Source organism: Cynocephalus volans, chromosome 5, assembly GCF_027409185.1.
Source record: "Cynocephalus volans isolate mCynVol1 chromosome 5, mCynVol1.pri, whole genome shotgun sequence".
NCBI lineage: Eukaryota > Metazoa > Chordata > Mammalia > Dermoptera > Cynocephalidae > Cynocephalus > Cynocephalus volans.
Genome location: NC_084464.1, coordinates 56,256,838 through 56,279,811, shown reverse-complemented (window position 1 = coordinate 56,279,811; position 22,974 = coordinate 56,256,838). Strand labels below are relative to the sequence as shown.

At 36.7% G+C, this 22,974-nt stretch overlaps 2 protein-coding genes across 6 annotated transcripts in view; one reads left to right on the top strand and one right to left on the bottom strand.

Annotated features, from left to right (window-relative positions):
* The window catches only part of RUNX2 (RUNX family transcription factor 2), a 207,594-nt gene that overhangs the window by 137,307 nt on the left and 47,313 nt on the right, over positions 1 to 22,974 (bottom strand). The gene's annotated exons all lie outside the window — the stretch shown is intronic.
* Positions 20,413 to 22,974, top strand: part of SUPT3H (SPT3 homolog, SAGA and STAGA complex component) — a 547,871-nt gene continuing 545,309 nt past the window's right edge. For all 4 annotated transcript variants that reach the window (XR_010023599.1, XM_063096838.1, XM_063096839.1 and 1 more), the window contains exon 1: positions 20,413 to 20,645. The gene's annotated coding sequence lies outside the window, so the exon portion shown is untranslated. The remainder of the gene's footprint in view (positions 20,646 to 22,974) is intronic.

Genomic DNA, 22,974 nt, shown 5'->3' with positions numbered 1-22,974 from the left:
GGGGAACAGAGACATCTTAGAGTAGGAGAGAGTTTCAGGAAGATGGGTCCTTTACACATGCGGTTCCTTACGCCTAGAACACTTTTCTCTAGGGTAGCTACACAGTTCACTCCCTCAACCTTTTAAACGTCATCTTTGCAGTGAGTTTCCCCAGAGCATGTATGTGAAATAGCTATTGTGCCCACCATGGCCCAAACTGGCTCTCTATCCCCTTCTCCTATTTTGTTTTTCTCCATTTCTCTAACAGTTCACCATCTGATATACAGTTGGCCCTCCATATTCATGGGTTCTGCATTCATGGATTTAACCAACCAAGAATCAAAAATATTTGGGAAAAAAAAAACTGTTCGTACTGAACATGTACAGACTTTTTAAAAAGTGTCATTTTTCCTAAACCATCAGTATAACAACTATTTACATAGTATTTACTTCGTATCAGATGTTATAAGTAATCTAGAGATAATTTAAAGTATATAGAAAGATGTGAATAAGTTATGTAAAAACATTACTCCATTTTATTTATTTATTTTTAGTTTAGTTTTGGTTTTTATTTGAAATAAATTATCTGGACAAATAAATTTAATTACAAAAGACAATTTAAAAACTAAATGGACTGAAATATGTCATTTATCTCATGAATATTTTTCAATATTTTAAAGAATGTGTGTTGCTAGAATAACATTTAGGAAATTATATACTTAATAGGAGAATATTATATATTAAGGACAATCACATGAACTCCAATAAAACACAAATATTCCTCTAATCCCCTCTTATCAAGCTATGTGTATAATTTGTGGGAAGTTTGTTTATACACAGTTGTGATCATCCTATATATACAATTATGTATTATGTTTCCTTTAATTAATTACACCATTTTATATCAGGCACTTGAGCATATACCCATTTGGGTATCAGCGGGAGGTCCTGGAACCAATCCCTCACAGATACCAAAGGACAACTGTACAAGTATATTTTTCTGTTTATTTATAATCTGTCTTCCCTCTTCCCCCAATTAGCACATATATTAGAATGTCAGCTCCACAAGAACTTGTCTGGTTTGTTTACTGCTGAATCCCCAGTACCTGGAACAGGGGCTTACTCATAGTGGGTATTCAATAATTATTAGTTTGAATACAAGTAAATGAAGAAGGTCTGGGTCGGGCCCGTGGCTCATTCGGGAGAGTGCGGGGCTGATAGCACCGAGGCTGGGGTTCAGATCCTATATAGGGATGGCCGGTGTGCTCACTGGCTGAGTGTGGTGCAGACAACACCAAGCCAAGGAAAAAAAAAGTCTTATCAAATGTAGCAAAGGTGTTCTAGCTCCTTGAATGGATTGCATCTCCAACACAGGTCAGCTGGATTAAACACACCTCTGTTAATTAAGATGATAATCAAAATGATTAAGTATGGAAGAAGACAGCTTAAGCCCATTGGCAACTACTGATGATAAACAAAAGAAACCTTGAAATCCTATTTTTGTGTCAATGACACACTTAATGTAATGAACTTGGATCTTTACTATAAGGTTGTGATTATATGAGTATCTTTATGTTTTATAACCTTAGGAAGAAAAATATCTTGTGAGTGTGGATGTTTTGCTGTACATGTGGTAAAGGTATTTTTTTTTAATGATCTACTTTTATGCTTTTCAAAAAGGACTATTAAATAGATATTTAAGTGTTGATTATCATATGCGAGATTTTTTTAAAAAATACTTTAAGTGATTATTATCCTTTGGCATTTTATAAGAAGCTCTATAAAAATCCTAAAATATTGAAAAAAGTAAAATGTTAATATGTATGTATTTAACAACTTGGGTGTAATCATTTCACCCAAGGGCTCTTTAAAATCTTTTGTGTTTTTCTGTTAATGTTAGTTTCAAATGAATTTCTCTAGGAAACATCCTGATATTGACTGATCTTTCATAATTCAGCTTGCGGTATATGATTTTTACATCTCCAAGTTTGGTATGGGACAATTTGCAAAATTTGGCAGTTGCTAAGGAAACAATTGTTTTAAAATTCCCATTTGTATTAGCTTCAGCTAAAGAAGTAGAAAAGTTCAAAGACAATAAGAGATGTTTAAATAATTTTCAAGAAAGTGAAGTGGTAAAGATGCTCTTAAATGGGTATAAAAAACTTGTGGAGAGGTAGATGAGTATTCACAGTGAAAAACTATCATATACTCTAACAGCACAATTAACCAGCTCCCCTTGCATTATGGAATTCATTTATCTTTGTGTAACAGGATGTTAAATGGGACCTTTCTTGATGCCTTAGAAGCAACTATTGGAACACAAGTACTAAGACCCAAAGCTGAAGACAAAGAGAGTTTGGGTATCCTTTTTACCACTGTTTGGATTAACAAGGATGCGTGAGTTTTGTTTGCAGTGCCAGAACCATCTGAACAGTAGCTCATTTAAGAGGACTGCCACTAGGTTTGCAACTGGGAGTAGAAGAAGGGAGGCTATTGGCAGAGGTTGAGCTTTCACATTAGGCAAATGTACTAGCATTGGAATGCCTGTTGCTCATTAGCCAGAAAGACAAGGATCCCCAACAGTCAGTCACACAGTCTAGTCACATAAACAGGTTTTGTCCTCTTGTCATTATCCAATTATTCAATTACTAGTTATAGTTCTAAAAGCCCACATTATCCCATTTAATTCTCAGAACAGTCCTGTAAGGTAGGCACTATTTAAAAAAACCATACATCTTTTTCAGATTGAGAAACTTGGAAATGGACTCAGAGAAGTTATACAGCTAGTGCAAGGTCACACAGTTAGTGAGAGAGCCAAGACTTAAATGAACTTCTTTCAGCTTCCTATCCCCTGTTTACTCCACTGTGCAACATAGCCTCATATGTGCATTCAGTATCTCTTATGGACAATGCACTGTTAAATGCATTAAAGAATATATAAACATATAAGATGGTTCTTTCTCTTAAAGAATTCTTAACGATGTCTTTGTTTAGGAGGAGATTTTAAGCATCTTGGGTGGGAAGACAATAGGGTGTAGTTAGTAAGAGATAATACAGCAAACAAAGATAACTGATTTTTATTAAAAATGAACAGAAGTTTTGGCAGCGTTCCCCACTGAAAGATAATCCAGAATTGAAGAAAGAAAGTAGGATAGATGTCTGAATGACTTGGTAGACAGGCTGAGGGGATTTTTTTTTTCTCAATATTTTATTATGAAAAATTTCAAACAAATATCAAAATTGCAAGGTTTTTTTCTTTACAGCACATACTCATATACTCACTACCTAGATTCTACACTAATATTTTATTATAGTTTCTTTATCACACATCTGTACATCTACCTACCCCTCTATCTAGCCAGCAATTCATGTTTCTAAAAGAATGAATTTCAAAGTAAAGTGCAAACATTAGTACAGCTAAAAGCATTGTAAAAACAGTGATGTGTTATTTTCAACTTTATTTGTGTACTGTTAAGTTATCTGTACTGTAATTCTTCATTTCTCCTTACCTTTAGTAAAGCTGAACACACACAAACAGTCTTTGTGAGAATGCTAATTTCAAATAATAGAAATTAAGGGAAATGGCTAGGTTCCAAGTATAAATAGATGCAGAGATTAAGATAAAAGAATATACACAACAGTGAGGACAATCCAAATTTACTGGAATTAGGAAGTCAGAACTAGAGGTGACCTAAGATTATTCACTCTCAGAAATTTGAAGAAGTTTTGAGGAGGGTATCAGATTTTTCATAAGGCAGGAATAGGGATTTGAGCCCATCTTATCCAGATCTTGTAAGGGACAGGCAAACATTATTTGACAAGTGGGTTACCAGCTCTTTTCTCAGTTGCCACTTACTGGAACTAGAGATGTTCTATCACTAGAGGCAACACTTGTGGTGGGAAGGAGGAAAGGGAAGGAGGGGACAAGGAAGAGAGGAAAGAAAACCTTGACTTTTGAGACCAATCATTGCTAATGGCTCTTCCCTCTTTTCTCCACCCCCCCCACACCTCCATAATATCCCTCTCTTCCTTCCTTCTTTCCATCTTTTTTTCTTTCCTTCTTTCCTTTCTTTTTCTCTCTCTCCTCCTCCTTGCCTCCCCAACTCTCTCACTTCTTCCTTGCTTTCCTTGAAGAATAAAAGAAAGAAAAAAATGGAAAGAGAAAAGGAGAAATAGGAAGAAAAGAAAGGGAAAAGGGAAAAAGAAAAGGAAGTCCACTTTGGAGTCTGGACATTTCTCTCTGCCTCCAATGCTGAGATTGCTCCATTTCTGATCCTACCTTGAGATTTTTCATGAGTACAGATAAAGCTGAAGAGAAGCATAAACAAACTGGGACGGAGGGGAGTAGAAGAATGGTAGAGATAAGGAAAAAAACTCATGTGAAGTATATCACCAATTTTTGTAAACATTACTGTCCACATAATCCCAAATTCAGTCCCAGCAACTCAATTTCACAATTCCCAGTAGTTCAATGACTTTTAGAAATTTCTTTACAGTTTGCTTTTGTAAACAAAAGTTTCAAACACCTCTTGAAGACAAGAGAAGACAAGAGAAGACAGCCTGTGAAAGTTGCACAGACATTGGTTTAAATAAAGGCTCACTAATTGTGTGATTTGGGAAAATTACATAACTGGGTTGGGTCTCAATTTTCTTGTGTCTAAAATGGGGCCAATAATACCTACTTTCCTAGGTTGTTGAAAGGATTAGAGATGAGGTACATCAGAGCACGTGCCACATAGCAAGCACTCAATAAAATATAGCTATTAATGTTAAAAGGAGGAAAGTCCTAAATTGGAATTCTGGGTGACAAACTAGTATGAAGTTTTGGGAGACTGACTGACATCAAGATAAATGTCTAAGGTGAGTAGGAAACAAATGTTCTGTAATAGCCTGGGGGTGGTTGATGATAGAATGTGGCCAAGTAATACTTGTGAAGATTTAAGGATTAGTAATAAAGATACCATATTGTATCTACTTGCCAATTTCTTTAAAAATCTTGCTCTTAGATTATCTTTTGAATATTTGTAATGTTGTTATGTGTATTGATTTCAATCATGCGCCACATAACAGCTTTTCAGTCAATGACAGACCACATATACAACAGTGGTCCCATAAGATTATAATGGAGCTGGAAAATTGCTATTGCCTAGTGACATTGTAGCCATCATAATGTTGTGGTGCAACACATTACTCTAGCAGGAGCAATAGCTATACCATATAGCCTAGGTGTGTTGTCGGCTATACCATCTAGGTTGTGTAAGTACACTTTATGATGTTTGCACAGCAACAAAATCACCGAAGAATACATTTCTTAGAACATATCTCTGTCATTAAGTGACACATGACGTATATATATAAATATTTTACAGGGAAAAAAGCAGCTAACCTACCTTTCTGTTAATCAGTCTTAAAGCTGAAGTCTGGCTGTTCAGACTCCTAACAATCAATGATAACAGCTCATGTTTATTGAGGACTTAGTGAATCAGGCACTGTGCTAAGAGCTTTACATGGATAGCCTCACCTACTCCTCATTACAACTCTAGGCAGCAAGTATAGTTAATAGGTGAGAAACCCGGCGCCTAATAAAGAGACTAAGTAACTTTCCCAAGTGCACACAGGAAGTAGTGAAGGCAGTCAATCTGACTCTACAGCTTACTACCTTGACTACTGTGTTATATTGCTATGTGTCCCAGGGGCAAGGAGGCAGCTCAATGGAATCACTGGCAAAGTTCTAAGGAGAATAAATAACTTCATATGATCTGGCTTTCCAAACCTGAGTGTAAGCCATTTAATAAACATCCACTGAACACTCAAAATGTTTTAGGCACAATGCTAGGTTCAATGTCAGATGCAGGGAATACTAAGATGAGACAGTATCCCTGTCTTGAAGACCTCAGCAGGTCAATATTGACATTCTATTGTGTTGTTCTTATTTAACGCTATAAGTTTAAAGACAGATAATTACACTACAACTATGTTAAATGTACATACGAAATTCTTGCATAAAAAATCAAGTTGGATCTAAATAATATATCAGTAATTATTTAATTTTGATTCCTTAAAATACTATGTGCATAGCAAAAAGTTTGAATAGACAATTCACCAAAGCAGGTCTAAAAATGGCTAATATGACATTCTTATAATATTAATAAGTATTACAAGTCTGGCATCATTAGTTATTAGGAAAATGCAAATTAAACCACTGTGAGATACCATTTCACACCCACTAGGATGGATGTAATCAGACAGATAATAACAAATGTTGACAAAGACGTGGAGAAACAGGAAACCTCAAACATTACTGGTGGGAATGCTAAATGGTACAGCCACTATGGAAAACAGGTCATTTTTTAAAATGTTAAACATAAATTTACCATATGACTTAGAAATTTTACTCCTACATTTATATCCAAGAGAAATAAAAACATATATCTACACAAAAACTTGTTCAAAGTATGCATAAGGATTATTTATAACAGCCAAAAAGTGGAAACAACCCAAACGTCCATCCACTAGTGAATGGATAAACAAAATGTATATCCATTCAATGGATATTGCTTTTCAGCAATAAAAAGGAATGAAATACTGATACATGTCACAAAATGGATGACCTTGAAAACATTATGCTAAGTGAAAGAAGCTAGACACAAATGTTCACATAGTATATGATTCTATTTATATGAGATGTCCAGAATCAATATACAGAAAGTAGACTAGTGGTCATCTAGAGCTGGGAATTAGAGCAGGGATTAACTGTAAATGAGTATAAAGGATCTTATTGGGGTGATGAAGATGTTTTAAAACTGGATGACGGTGATGGTTGTGCAACTCAATGAACTTTCTAAAACCATTGTCATACAACTTAAAACCACTGAATTATACAACTAAAATAGGTGAATTTTATGACATGTAAACTATGCCTCAATAAAGTTTTTAAAAATCCTAAAAAATTATTTTATGACTAAAATTCTCCGATGCTTTAGTTATTAATATAAACCTGTTTCTGTTTTATAAAATATTTATTTCAACACATGTATTCTATAATATCTATTGGAGGAGTTTTCCATACTAAAGCTCTGTAATTGCCTGTCACTAGACCATACCTATTCAAGTTTAAACCCTGTCTTGATTTTAAAGCAATTATTCAATTAAAAAATCTTTTCATAAAGCAAATAATCTTTCTGCATTAATATAGTGTAATTAATTAATCTTTCTTTAGTTGATTTAACATTGAAAAATGTTTTGAGTTAAGTAGTGCATGCCTCATTTGAAATGCTTACTTTTATAGGCTATAATGTAAGGTAAAGAACCATAAAAATTGCCTGCTTTTTTACTCAATTTTTGTGACACTTTTTTCTTTCCAAATGTTTTCTCACATATTCTTATTTTACCTTCCCAGTAAGCCTATATTTTAGAAAGAATGGGTATTACTCTCATTTTACAGGTAAGGAAATTTGAGCTCAGATGGGTTGAGTGATTCAGCTAAATAACCTAGTACCTAGGACATTTAACAACTAGATATGAGTATAAAACAGTGTGCCATTCTACCATTAAGTACTAGAGTGGCTTCAACTGATAGATGCTAGGATTCTAATATTCATCAATTATTTCCATATATGAGATTGGAGTAGACTTCCAGTTTCCAGTCCAACATATAAAGAGTTTGGAAGTTGTCACTCCCATTCTCACAATAAGAAAAAGCTGAACAAACTGAAAATCCGTCATTCTTAGATGAATCAGAGAATTGAGGTCACAGGGCAAATACATATATCCAGGAGGCCTATCCTTAGTGCGGGGCCCACATTCCTGAGTTTTACCTCCAGGAGTCCCACTGAGTTCTCAACATAAAGATTAGGGAAAAATACCTTCCAGATTCCCCTTGAGGGGGGTGTAAACATTTGAAATACACTCAGAACACTCTGTTCTATTTAATAAAGGCTTGCCCTCAAGGGAAACTATCAGAGCCTAGCTGACTAGGGGAAAAGGAATACCCAAGTCCAGCCCCCTTTAGTCCTTCTATCTAACTTAATGGGATGTGGGGTATATAGGAAGAGAAGATGAGAGAGCATTTGTGAAGGTCACAGCCCAGGGACAGAGGATCACTAAGACTGAAACCTAATAATAGGATTGGAGAACAACTTCCCTGCCCTCACGCTTTATCATCACATCAGTCAAGATCCTGTATCTTAACAGAGGATCACAACTGAAAGAACTGCAAGCTTCAGACCCTAATTAAGAAGGAGTCTGTAGGAAAACCCAAAGACAACAGGAGAGGACACCAGAGGAAATTTTAGCCTCTGACCCCAGAGCTACAGCAAAAAGTAAACATAGCCTAACTCCTGTCAGATAAACATAAAACCTCAACTGAAGGCCTATCTACCTAGCTTCCTTTTACCCAGTATATCATATGTGATTTTCAACAAAAAATTATAAGACATGCAAAAAAGCAAAAAAACACTGTCCAAACAGATAAAGTAAGCATCAGAAACAGACTCAGATACAGCAGAGATTTTAAAGTTATCAGACTGGAAATTTAAAACAACTATGATAAATATGCTAAGGACTCTAGTGGGAAATAAGTGGATAACATGAGAACAGATGGGTATGATAAGCAGAGAGATGGAAACCCAAATGCTAGAAATCAAAAACGCTGCAACAGAAATGAAGAATGCTTTGATGGGCTCATCAGTATATAAGACACGGACAAAGAAAGAATGTGTGAGCCTAAAGATACGTCAATAGAAACTTCCAAAACTCAAAAGTAAAGAAAAAAAAAAAAAAAAGAAAAAATCAGAACAGAATTGTCACACAGTTGCACGGCAATGGCAAAAGTTGTAACACTTGTAATGGGAATACCAGAAGAAGAAGAAAGAGAGAAAGGAACAGAAGAAATATTTGAAGTAATAATGGCTGAGAATTTTCCAAAATTAATGAAAGATACCAAACCACAGACTAGGAAGCTCAGAGAACACCACACAAAACAAATAACAAAAAAAAATTTACACATAAGCATTTCGTAGGTGATTTCTACACCCAGAATTTCTAGGTAATTTCTACATCTAGAAATTAACTTTACAATTTCTTGGTCTCTCTTCTTGCTTTTCTGACTCCCCCCATCGAAAGTCTCTCCTGTCTGAGAAATATGGCAGAATTGTTAAAGGTGGCTGTATAACCTAATTATTTTCCTTTTTAAGAAGAAAAAATAGAATAGATTTAAATATAAATAGAAAATAAAATGTTCTATAAGCATTAATCTCCTCAAATAGACTGCAAATTTTTTGAAGGCAGTGACTGTGTAGTATGTAATTCTGAATTCCTTAGAGCCTCTCTAGTACTATTTATGCTGTAAAACAAAGGAAACACATGTTGGTTTAATCAACTGGAAGCAAGTATTAAAGCCTCACTATACTGGAGCTTACAGATGAGGATGGGAACCTGGAAAAGAGTTAAACCACCAATCAAATAGGGGTTATATAGTTTTGAAGTATTATTTAAATATTTAAAAAGTAAAACTCATCTCCTCTATGCTTCCGTAGTACGTTTTACACGTATAAGACCCACAATGATTTGTTGAGAAGTCCATTTCTCCCATTAGGCTGTAAGCCCCTCTAGGACAGAGGTCGCATCTTTCTTGCTCTTTTAATTGTGAGAGGCACTTCATTCATATCTGATAAATGAATAAAATTTGAGAGATATTTGATCAGAGGGAAGTGAGTATAAAACTATTCTATAGTAATTAAGTTATGCATTTTTTAAAAAGTACCTAAATGTTATATTTCAGAGTAATTTTGAAGGCATTTTCCCCAAACAAGATGTACTCTCCTTGCCCCACAAACCAAATCTAGTTAGGGAGTCTGGATTCCTAGTCATCTCTCTTTTTCCCTATGACATTTATATCTCTGTTTCCATTGGCTATTTCTCATTTTTCCTGATCTAGTTTCCTTTTCATGAGAAAAAAAAAAAAAAAAAACAATGAAACCTCTTTCCATTTACCCAATCACCCTTTCCACTTTTCATCTCTTCTTCCTTCCTTTAACTGCTAAATTCTCAAATGAATGATCTGTTCAATACATTCACATTTACACCCCCATCACACCATCAAGACTAGGTATGTCAACATTAAAGAATATCTCACTGAACTCAGAAGTTTCTTCTCAGTTTCTCATCCTCTTTAAGTTTTCTGTGTTTTAAGAACTTTGCTTAAAGCAAATGATCTTTTTATGAAGTGAATAAGCACATGGTAATGTATATGTTTCCTGTAGTTGTTCAGAAGAAAGGCAGATTTCCAGGTTGGTATGCTACCAAAGAGGGTTACCTAAACCTCTGAGTGGAGTTCTAGTTTGGGGTTTGCCTCACCCTCCTGGCCAGGAAACATATCACCATTCCAGAGCTAACTCACCTCTTAACGTATAAGAGACCCAGCATAAAAAGCAAAATGCTGAGTTACTGATTGGCAATGAAGAAATACAACTGTTGGGTGGAATAAACCTTTCTATCAACTTGTTCATCGTATTATTTGGAAGCAAAATATTATTCATGGAAGCCATCATATTAGTTGAAAGCCGTAATATTCATGGAATCCAAACTATTTGAAGATTGCTTGGTCATAACAGAATCAGGATAATGGGAGTTAGCTACAGAATTTGAATTTTAAAATGATATTAGAATTCTGATAGCCTAACCGTTTATCTACTTCCCACTTACTTCCACAGTTTTGGTATGTGCCATGCTAATGCATTCTAATTTTGTTTTTCTATGCTTCATTACTAACCCCTCTTCTTGTTTATATAACATTTTAATCAGGTTATAATTAAGGCTTGTGACCTTGGATCTATATATCCCCACTGTAATCCATTATTTACTTATTGTACAAATTAACTTTCAGAGGTTAGTTTTATCTGTAAGTAATTGGGAAAATCTCACTGTGTTCTGCCTGTGCACCTATGGTTTGTAAATATGGATTTCTCCATATTATGTCATATTTCTTTTAGCAAGGAATACCTGGATAAATCAGCTTGATCACCCACATACATATTTTGCTGTAAAATTATTCTTTAAGGTCCTTCTAGACCACGAGTCTGTTGACCTTTCTATTGTTTAGGATATTCAAAAGAACATTCCCCAGATCATGAAAGAAGTTCCAAGTTAGGTTACAAATATTTAAGCAATGGCAACATTGTTGGAACAATGGCAGTAGAAAATGACCTTATTATTGGTATGTAACATAAAAATCATAATCATGAACATGTGTCCAATTAAAGAGAAACTATTCAACTAAACATGCCTGGCTAACTTTAAGTTTCATTAATATTCATTTACTATTTACTTATTTTATCACTTATTAGTACTTGCTGCAAGATAAGCAGTAGCAAAGACGAAACGTTTAAGAAAAATTAATGGGAGAATAACTTAAAACTGAAAAAATTTAATTCATAAACTTTTCCTTCAAGAATTGGGAAATGAAAACCATTATTTAGTTAGAATAGGATGACACCAGTGATGGAGCATAATTTAAGAACTGCTACTGTAGAGTGAGTCGGTGAATATTTTTGATGTAGTGAACAACAATTTTATTATTTTTCTATTATAAATGTAAAAATTGACTAGAGAGGCAAGATTTTTATTTTTATAGTATTTCCTTTGTAAAACTTGGAAGAAAGGAATTTCTTTCTTCAAATTTTTAAATCTTGTGTGACACCCATTTCTAGAGAGAAACCAGTATTTTAAAAAAATCCTTAAGGATATTGTTCCAAATAAGTATATTTTATTGCAATATGGAATATATTACTAAAAAATGATTAGAATGGGGTCAAGTAGCATAGTTGGTGCCTTATCCTTTGCTTGCTAGTTGGGTAAGTCACAAATTCTGTAGATGCTCTAGTGTAAATGGTTCTTAAACATCAGTATCCTTCAAAATCACTTGGAGGGCTTGTTAAGGATGATTGCTGAGCTCTGCCCCCAGAGTTTCTGATTCTGTAGGTGTGGGCTGGGGCCCAAATGTTCATTTCTAACAAAAGCAGATGCAACTACACTTTGAGACCCACTGCTCTATACTCTGAGCTAGCTTCAGTTTAACAAACCTCTAGTTATCATTCTCTCATACCCTGCAGCAGTTCAACAAAACTTTATCACCTAATACAGCATTTACTCTGTCATTTCCACTTTTTTAGAAAGATAGTTTATTTCTTACATAACAGGAAAAATTGGGGTCATCAGGTATGAACTGCTTCAAGTTCTTATTTCTTTTTTCCAGTCTATCCCTTTTCCATTTTAAGGCTCATCCCTCTTCCTGGGTTGTCTCTTTCAGGGTCTAATTCCATCTTGTGTCCTAGCAATTTTGTCATTGGACCTCTTCTATCCCAAGTGTTCAAACCTTCCCTCTTTACAAGCTTCTTTTCCAAAACCTGTAATGATTTCAAGTCTCTTGATCGTGAAAATCTATCTCATGGCCCTGAATATTTCTCTAGCTACTTTTTTTCTCCTTCACAGGCCAAGTTCGTGGAAAGAATAAGGAACTTGGTTTCTCCACTTCCTTGTCTACTCTTTCCTTTTCAAGTCACTACAACCAAGCTTCTATTTCTACCACTTTATCGAAATGGTTTTGCCAAAGGTCATCTTGAAATGGCTAAATCCATCTAAGCCTAATTCTCATTTTGGTATCTTTGAAACTCTGCTCCCCTGGTTTCTGAGACACCACTAATCCTCTCAATTTTCTTTGTAGACTCCTCCCCTCCCACTGAATACTCAGGATTCAATCTTTGGCTCATTTCTCTTTGTTCAATGCACTCTCTCGGTCATTTCATTATCTCCCTTAGCTTCAGTTGTGCCCACACAGATCCTTGTGAGAATGTTTTTAGACCAAATCTTGGGACAGGGCTAAGCTTCATATCTAAGTGATGTGTGTGAAATGATGTATTCTGCATGTCACTTGTTCCTAAATCTAAATGTCCACCTGAGTGGACCCAAGTCCAGACTTTATTCTAGCTTCTATCCCCATCATTCTGTCTGAATATTCCAGTTGGCTACTGATTGTAGCCACCTGGGATTTTGTGCAGTTACCTTAAACACAACATGTCTAAAGCTGCTACTTCTAGTATTGATACTTGAATAAATGTCTTGATAAATGGCATTATCACCCACTCAGTAAGTCAAGAAACCTTAGAATCATCCTTGACTTCCCTCTTTACCTTACTTCTATCCTCAAATCCTATTACTAAGTCCTATAAAGTTCTATTTCCTTAGTGTTTCTCCCAGCTGTCATCTTCTATTGTTTTTCACTCTATTGACTTAGCTCTAGTACATATCATCTATTTCCTGAATTGTTAGCACCTTCCAATCTTTCATGCACACTATTGCCGACTTTCTAACAGGCAGATTTCACCATGTCATTACATGAAAAAAAAGAAAAATCCTTCAAAGGCTTTTCATTTTTTATTAGATAAAGCCCAAATTCCTTAATGTAATACACAAGACTTTCTTTGATCCGACCCCTGCCAAATTTCTAGCTTCCCTTCTTATATTCTATGATCCCACCATGCTGGACAACTTGCAATTCCTTCTAACACACTGTGACTTTGCTACTGCTGTTCCCTCTGTTTAAATTATCCTCCCCCATTTTGTTCTACCAGTACTCACTTTTCAAAACTGAGTTTTGAATCACCCTCTCAAAAATAATGACAATAACAATCAAAAACAACATTTATTAAGTACTTATTAGTGTGAGGCACTTGACATTCTCATGTAATCATAACAAGACTTTGAAGTTCATATCATTATCCTTGATTTACAGATGAGGCAACTGAACCTCAGAGAGGTTGCCTTCCTTGACATCTTTTTCTGCTCTTATCAGCACTTAGTGACGTCAGATGACTACTCCCTAATTGTGTCTGCTACGATCTATACATAGGAAGGTAAAACAATTTACTGTTGGGCTGATAGTTCTGAAGGAAATGGTCTTCAAATTGTTTAAGAAAATACACCACTAAGCTGCTGCGTGACCAGGAAGCACTCAAGGACTGGGGCTGCTGAAATTAAAACAAACAAACAAAAAAGAGGTAACCAAACTACTCAGCATTAGAAATAAATAGGAATTTGTGGGTGGGGAACAGCAGAGAAGGGTTGAGTAGAAAGAAGAAAGGAGGACATTGTGGAGAACCATGGCAGTGTGGCAGGAGGGCTTTTAAGAATCAGAATTTTCTTTTAAGTTGTATTTCTGTGATGTAAACCCCCTTTCATCATTTCAAAACTTTAGTTAATCTGCTGTGCCCACACAAGCTTTGTGAAAATGCTTTTGGGTGAAATCTCGGAATAGGACTAAATTCCACATCTGAGTGGATGTTTGTGAAATAAGGACAGATGGCAGCTCATCCATGAACCTCACTAATTAGGCATAAGTGGAAGTTCAGGGCTAGAGGAACTGTGAGAACATTAGCTCTCCAGAAATATGAAAAAATCTTGGGTTGGGCATTAGGCTTGCAAATGAGGTGGAATGGAGGTTCAAGCCAATCTTAACCTAGAGTTTAAAAGTCAAGGAGATCTCAGCTAACGTTTGGGCTATGTATCATCACAGTGCCTTTGCTCTTACTGATCTCTCTTAAGTTCATCAGTAAGAAGTCTTTTTGAGGGCAGAGACTCTGTTATTCACCTCTATATCCACTAGTATACTTAGTGGGTCCTCAATAAATGTTTGTTAAAATAATAATTGTCACATGGACATAAATTTATTGAATTAAGAAAAAAAAAAAAACCCTGATACTTAAGATAAGTTTTTGTGTTTAATGTTCTCATGTCTAATGTATTAAAAATATAAACATTATAAAATTACTCAATAACTAATTAAAACTGGAAAACAACAACTATAAATTACTGAGCATTTTCAATGTGTCCGGGACTTTCCATTTAAATTCTGATAACAACTCTACCACATAAGTATTCTTACCCCTATTTTACAGCAGAAGACACTTATTTTCAGACAGATTAAACAACTCGTACAGGGTGTTATGGTTAATAGGTGGCACAAAACCTGTATTTTTTGTACTATACCCGACTGAGTTAATGAAGTTGTTTTAAATATATTCTGGAAAGAGAAAAATACAGCATATGCTGCATCTGTAAAAAGCTAAAAATAAAAACAAAAGTAACTTGGTCAAACCTATGGGTACAGTTCCCTTATCACTATTTTAACAACTAATCTGAGCATTTAACAAATGATCTGAGTCAAAATAGATTTATTGCATCCAGCTTCAGAGTGTGACATAGGAATAGCAGGTTCCATTAGCCACAGTGTGGTTTATTTCACATGGCACCAATTAATTTTTGGCCCTGTTTTTATGTATAATAGGAAAGGGAGACACTTATTTGAATAGTTCACTGAAGTAGATCCAGTTTTACATGTAAGTATTTTTTTTTTTCTTCTTTCTTTGATGGCTGGCTGGTACGAGGATCATAACCCTTGACCTTGACGTTATAAGGCAGCACTCTAAACAACTGAGCTAAGAGGTCAGTTCATGTTTAAATATTTCTATGAAAATACTTTGAGGAACTCATGTTTCTACATATTTGTCTCAACTTTATTCTTTACTTTTGGGTATTGATAGATCAAAAAAACTTTTTTTTTTTAATTTAATTTTTTTTAAACAAGGGGATGTTTAGATTTTCTCACATTTTCTTTTTTTTTCACATTTTCTTAAAACAAAAGGAAAATATTCCTTGACATATGTTAGACAGGTTTAGATGAGCTTTTATTATACAAACAGGATTAGAAACTAATTACTTATAATAAAATGTTATAAATCCAAATTTTCCTTCATTTCCACAAGAAGTTATCTATGATGGAAAAAACATTAAAGATAATACACAATGTACTTAATTACTTGTTTACTCCCCAAAGTGAACTCTTGATCTCTTGTACCAGCCCAACATACTCCAACCCCAGTCTTTCTCATCTCTGCTAATGTAGTCAAATTCATTTTTCCAGTTTCTCAGGACAAATACTCGATCATCTCTGATTCCTCTTTTTCTCTAGAACCCTAAACCCAATCTGTCAGAAAATCACACTGGTTTCCAAAATATATCAAGTCCAGCCATGACTTAAGGCCTCTATTGTAACAACCCTACTACAATCTACCATCACATTTTGCCTGGGTTACTACAATAAGATCTGTCACTCTGCAGACTGTTTTCAACTCGGCAGCCAGAGTAACCATTTTCAAGCCAAAATCATATGTCAATCCTCTGCCAATAGTTTCTCAGTCCCAGGCCCACAACATCTTCTACCAGCTGGTCTCCTAATATTTTCTGAACTCATGTCACGCTATTTTCTTTCTGGGTCACTTTTCTTCAGCTAAAATGGTCTCCCGGCAGTTTCTTCTACTTACCAGACCTATCCCTATCTCAGAACCTGGAAATAAGCTGCTCTCACTGTCTACAATGCCTTTTCTTCAGTGGTCTACAGATATCTCCTCCACCTTCCTCAAGTCATTATTCAAATACCACTTTTGCAGTGAAGCCTACCCCCATTGCCCAATTTAAAAATTACAACTCCCCCATTCCTCCTGTGCTTTGTCTCATTTCATAATCATTCCCTGTTTTATAATCTTTTCCCCCATAAAGCTCATGTCCTTCTAACATACTATACAAGTTAGATATTTATCTTGTTTCTTGTCTAACTCCTCATACTAGAATGTGAGTTTGACGTTGGCACAGATTTTTGTCTATTTTGTTCACTGCTATTTACAGCTCTTAGAAGAGTGTCAGGCACATGGTAGGCTCACAATAATATACATTGAAATGGAAAAGTTGTTTGATTCCAGTATGAGAGTATTATTCTATGGGAATGGGACCAACTAAGTTTCCATGTGCCTGGAGAGCTCAAGGGCTCTTTGAAACCCTGATATTCTATGATTCCCTCCCCATTCTGACTCTCAAAAAACGTGATCATTTTCTCAGTAGCCAAGCACTAATTTTAAGAGAATTTGTAGTGTTAAACTTGCAATGAGAGGTCCCCAAGAGGATAATCATAATTACAGTTTTACAAGCTATTTTGTACTGCAATTTTTAAACATTTCTTCTCTCATCATTGTGTTGCTCTTCCTACTTTGAAATACATAAAAGCAATTGGAATTAGGGGAAGCTAACTTGAGAATATATGAATAATTTGACTTCCCACTCCCTCTGGTGTATCAGTAAATGTGATATATTTTTCCTTTGTTTTTCTTTTGAAATGCATACTATCACCTGATCATCCAAGTTGGTCTAAAGCAAGAGCCCTACATGTTCATGTACTTTTTGGCAGTGCAAATGCTGAAATTATTCTGTGCAATTTTAGTATCTATCTTTTGGCCATTCCTATTTTAAAGGAGTATAAAATTTTAGGACTGCAAGATTTTAGTTCATTTGGTTCAATCATCTCATTCTACAGATATAAAAACTTAGGCCCAGTGGTGTTAAGTGACTTGCCCAGGTACCACAGAGACAAGTAATCTTTTGGGTCAGAACGACTTGCTCTAAAAACTAAATAAGGCACCTTTGAAATTGCAATGGAAAAATAGTTCTCAATGCCAGAAAATTAGCTGAATGCACCAATAATTGCAATATGCAATTCTAAACTATGTAACTTTACCCAGTTTATTTCCATGATACCAATTTAAGCATTAACAATCTAAGGCAAATACAGCAAAGGATAAAATAATTGATAAATAGGTGATAGAGTTTGGATGTGTTATCCCCTCAAAACTCATGTGGAAGTCTGGTCCCCAATGTAGCAGTGTTGGGAGCTATTTGAGTCATGGGGGTGGATCCCTCCTGAATGGATTCATGCTTCCCTGGGGGCTGGGGGTAGTGAGTTCTCACTTTATTAGTTCCCGTGACAGCTGGTTGTTTAAAAGACCCTGGCACCTCCCTTCCCTTTCTCTTGCTATCTCTCACTGTGTGACCTGCTTATAACTGCTGGCTGCCACTTTCTGCCACGAGTAGAAGCAGCCTGAAGCCCATGCCAGATGCATCTGTCCCAGAATCGTAAGCCAAATAAACCCTGTTCTTTACAAATTACCCAGTTTCAGGTATTCTGTTATAGCAACACAAAAATGGACTAAAATACAATAGGAAAATAAAGTCTCCACAAGCACCCCAACAAATAAGAGTCACAAATCACAACAGAGTAAGAATTTACAGGTCTCCTGAAGTGAACCATTCCAATGGTATCTACATGAGGAGAAACCACATTATCAGAGTTGGTTCTATATTAGCCATGACTTCTGCTATTCTTTCAAAAATGAGAGATTCTCTTATTACCTGATTTAATCATTTTAAGAGGCCAATTGGTGTTTTTACTTAGATATGTGCACTTTCTCTTTGTGCTAGTAAGTTTATGTGAAGGTTATCATGCCAGAGGAATGTTAAAGGCTACACTAACAATGCTTCATTTTCCTTTAATGACTTGGTCCAGGGGATGGAGACATTTTTGCGGTGTGATGAATTCACTTGGTCTCCTGATGTGTTTTCCCCACATGCTTTGGAAATCACTTATTTTTCTGAGAGGTCTTAGTCATCAAAGCCTTAACTTCAGCAACAGCTTCACTGCTTTAAATTTGATATTTTAGGATATTTGATATTAATTTAATGGAAAAATATTTTTGACCCTTTGTGTACAGCAACGCTCTCAAACTACAAGCAAAGTTATGGCTAAATCAACATTCAAAAAAATGGATTTTAACATATTCCAGGAAGTAGGAGCATTAGGATAACCCACGTGACTTCAAAGCTAAGATTTCTGCCAACAGCACAATCCACAATTTCTTAAATTTTTAAACTCCCTGTACCAGTGCCCTGTTTAGCTCGATTTCCTTTCTCTATACCTCATTTTCATTAATTCCTATTGTGTGTGATTTACATAGATTACACACCCGTAGCCTGAGAGTAAGAAGATCTTCTATTCTGGTAAATTATGTCGAATATGGTGTCTGTCTGATGCAGGTGAAACTCCCATGCGAAAACTACTATGGCAACATTAATTGAACGTAACTTTAAATGAAAAGATCTGCTTTGAATTATATTTATTTAGATGTGATAATTTTCTCTTAACTATTTTCTTGGTAATGAGCTCAAAAGAACTTTTCAAATATTGTATAAACCAGTCTTCCTTTGTAAGAACTTAATGACAATTCTCTCCATTACTTTCCTTTATTCTGCACACTTTACCCAGCATTGAATTGAGTCCTGATTTACACATTATGCTGAGCTCTCATATCCTAAATATATTTATTCCTTTGGTAGTTTAAGTATTTGTCAAATACTGAAGTGTTGGGGAGATTAAAGAGAACCATTCACGAAGTTAACAGAAAACTCAACTAGAAGCCACAGAGGAAATAACCAATATGTTGTTCATTGTAAACAACATAAATAGGAGGAAGAAAGGGATTATTTCAGAATGCATACATTCATAGGCAAGAAAATAACTAAAGGAAGGCTTAAAAAGACCTGGTGAAGGTTAATAGTTGAATCTCTATAAATATTTTATACTTGACGTAGTAGAAGCGCATGTGAGCATGGATAATCAGTTTTCTTCTCTAAGCAGCTGAGAACAATGTTAAAAATTTAAGACTTCAGATAACATAAAGAGTTAAAGCAACCAAAACCATTGTCTTACGACTGTATTATTTAAAGAATTACATCTGTATCGATCAATGTGAGAGTTCAATATTGGGGGTGCAAGATTTAAAAATGAGGAACAGGCCAAAATCCCCAGGAAAAGTAAATACAGAATGGTCCATAAAAAGCCTTCAAAAAGGTAAAAGTTTTCAGTAACAAAAACATGGTCGTTAAACGCCTGAGCTTAGTGAAAGGAGTTGGGAAAAAACTACTTGCAGACCGTCTCTCACTGCTTCTCGAATGATTTGTTCAAGGGCAGGGTACGGACTAACAGTGTGCGGGACGCCAGGGAAGAGTCGGTGTTTCGCCGTCCCAGAAAGGGTTCCATGTCCACACTCTGGCATCGCGGTCCTTTGGGGGAGCGGGTCTTTCTGACCTCTCCATTTCCCTTCACCATTCTAAAAGCACAATCCGGCTGAGATCCCTGTTCACTACAACTCCTGAAGAAAAGCTTACATCGGGCAATCTCTGTCCTGGAGTTGAAAACCAACTTCCAGCGTCGGTCACTGAACCCTGCAAAAATGCTAGCCCTCTCAGTCTCATTCCTAAATAATTCAAGTCCGGATTTTGCACACCTTTTGGTTCTCAGCTCATTCCCACAACTCTCCCCCGTACGCCCGCTCTAAGGCCCGCCGCGTGGCTCAGCGCCGCCCGCGCCAGGCCCTGGGAGCCGCGCACGACGCTCCGCCCCCTGCGAGCGTGGCGGAAGTAGCTTGCGCCAGACCCGAAACCGCGCGCCACCTGGTCGAACGCGCATGCGCCCGCGCCGCCAGTGGTGGGGGAATCCGTATCGTTACCTCCTCTGTCTCCTCAACCCCCGCCCCACAGAGTCTGGCTCACGCCATTTTGCGCCCCCCCTCCACACAGCCGAGTCACCTTTTTCCTTTCTGCACTCTCTGCCCATCCCCGCACCCATCCAAGCGTGTCCCGGGCCGCAGCAGCAGAAACCGCACCATCTCTACCCCCACATTCTCCACGCGGGACGCGCAGCCGTGCCTACAAGTGTCCTTAAAGCAGAGGTTGTAGGGGGTGTGGGGGAGGGTGTGGGGGTCGGGGGAGAGGACAGGGAACCGGAAGGGACCCCGCGCGGCGAGCTCCGCGTCTCTGTGCCCCTGCGCCGGCCACGCCCTGGTCCCGGTCCGAGGGCAGCCGCGGGGGAGTAATTGGCGTCTGTGCTGCAGGGCTGAAGGGAGGGCGGCTACGTGAGGCGTTGGCCCGGCGCGGCGCCCGGTTCCACAGCCGAGTGTGGCGTTGACTCTTGACTCCTCCCCGTCGGCTGGTGGGCGTGGGGCGGGGGGGAGCTGGGCAGTGGTGATGCTGGATTGTGCTAAGAATAAGAAGCACCTTTCGGCTGTTGTTGGGGGTGGGGTGGACCCTTAAAGAAGAAAATAGTTGTTTTATGGCAAGATGGGAGATTTAGGTAGTGTTAGTGGAAGAGTATCATCCAGAAAAAGAGAAACATCGACTGTTCTCTGTTGGGTGAATCCACGTTTGTGACCCCTGGAGAAATTATGTAGCTTGTTTTTGCCTGTTTTCTGGTGTGTAAAATGGGGATCCTAATAGCCCAGTTCAGAATTGTGAGGGTTAGGTGAGACATTACACCTTAAACGCTTAGAACAGCGCCAGGCACTACTCAGTACGTGTTATTAGTAATTACAGTTACTTTTGATCTCCTTGTTTTAAGAGTTCAGGGTTACTGACCTTATTTTCCCGATTAAAAATCAGGACACTTGGTCCTAGAAGTGAGAGGGAAGTTATGGGGATAGTGGAATATAATATCTGACACTCAGAGATGATCCTGGCCATAATGTTATTGTACACGTGGTAAGTTAGCATATCTCCATGAGGTCAATAGAAACTTATACACTATTTTTTGGGAAGTAAATGAGTATGTATTTATGTGGGAGAAGACCTGAGATCTCAGTATATGTGAGAGGCAGACCTTGGAAGAAGAATTAAATTCGCTCTGCAAAGATTTATCTGAAGACCAAATAGAGGACGGTGGAATTTCTCGTGAATGTTCTAAAGAGGCTGACTTTGACTGAATGGGAGGAACAATTTCATGATAGTACTTTGCAGAAATAGAATGCATTTCATTGTGCTATTGTGTGCCTAAGTCCAGAGCTGCACTGTTTAATAGAACTTTCTGCCATGATGGAAATGTTTTGTAGTCCACCCCAATATGGTAGCCACTTGCTACAATGGCTCTTGAGCATTTGAAATGTGGCAGATGTCACTGAGGAACTTAATTTTTAATTTTATTTATTAATAAATTATTAAATCTAAAATTAAATTTAAATAGCCACCTGTGGCTATTGGCTACTTTACTGGGCAGCAGAGGTCTAGAATCTGGATTTTGAGAGCCCTTCCAATTCTTGTTGAATTTTAAATCAGAGAAGCGAACTCTTGAAACATTGCCTTAGGGAATCATAATTATATTCAAATAATTCCTTTTACTCAAATACTGTAGCTCAAAGTATTGGTCTGTTAGTACTTATTTACAGCTTGACAAATTAAAGCAAGGCATTCTTTTGACTCCTAGGTTGTACAGCTAATGCCAGATTTAGTGGGAGAGCCATAACAATACTAACTGGTGTTTTCTATAATTATTGTATTATATTGTGATCATGAATTGCCACTATTTTTTTTTTTTTTTTTTAGCCACTTAGGTTAGTTTCACTGAAAACTTTTCATCTCTTTTGTCCCTGAAGTTTTTTCTATTTGAAAGATAGTACTTTTTTTTTTTTTAACTTTTGTATAATAAAGCAATTTGATAAATTGTAGTAGTAACCTTTGAGCATTGGGACATTTAAAAAGTGGTTTTGTGGTTATCTGTATTCAAAACTTTTGAAGTGAAATTTGGTGATAGATGTTTCACAGGATTACTTTCTTTGAAATAACTTGCATCTGTTTTTCTTTTTCAAGCAAGTATTTATAAAGCTTGAAAATAAAACTTTAAGAAAAACTTTATAGATAGCTCCCTTAACTCTGGCCTGATGAGGGTATGATGGTGCCCTTGGTCTTCTTGATAATTGTTAGATCTGAAATTTATGCATAAGTCTTATGCAGAGAATCAGAATGAGTTGCTCTTATGTAGGGTGTACCTTAATTTTTCTGGGACAGTCATGGTTTAAAACCTGATTGTCCCAGCATAATTATTAATAGAGAACCCCTTTCACTATCTTAAACATCCAGTTGGGACCACATAATAATTCGGTCACTCTACTTTTAGGCTTGTTGAAATTTGTAATATATAGTTTTAGAAGGTTAGCCATATTTCAGTCTCAGAAATATACTTCAGAACAGTGACAAAGTTAGTTGCTTTTGTGCTTAAATAATAGATGAGAT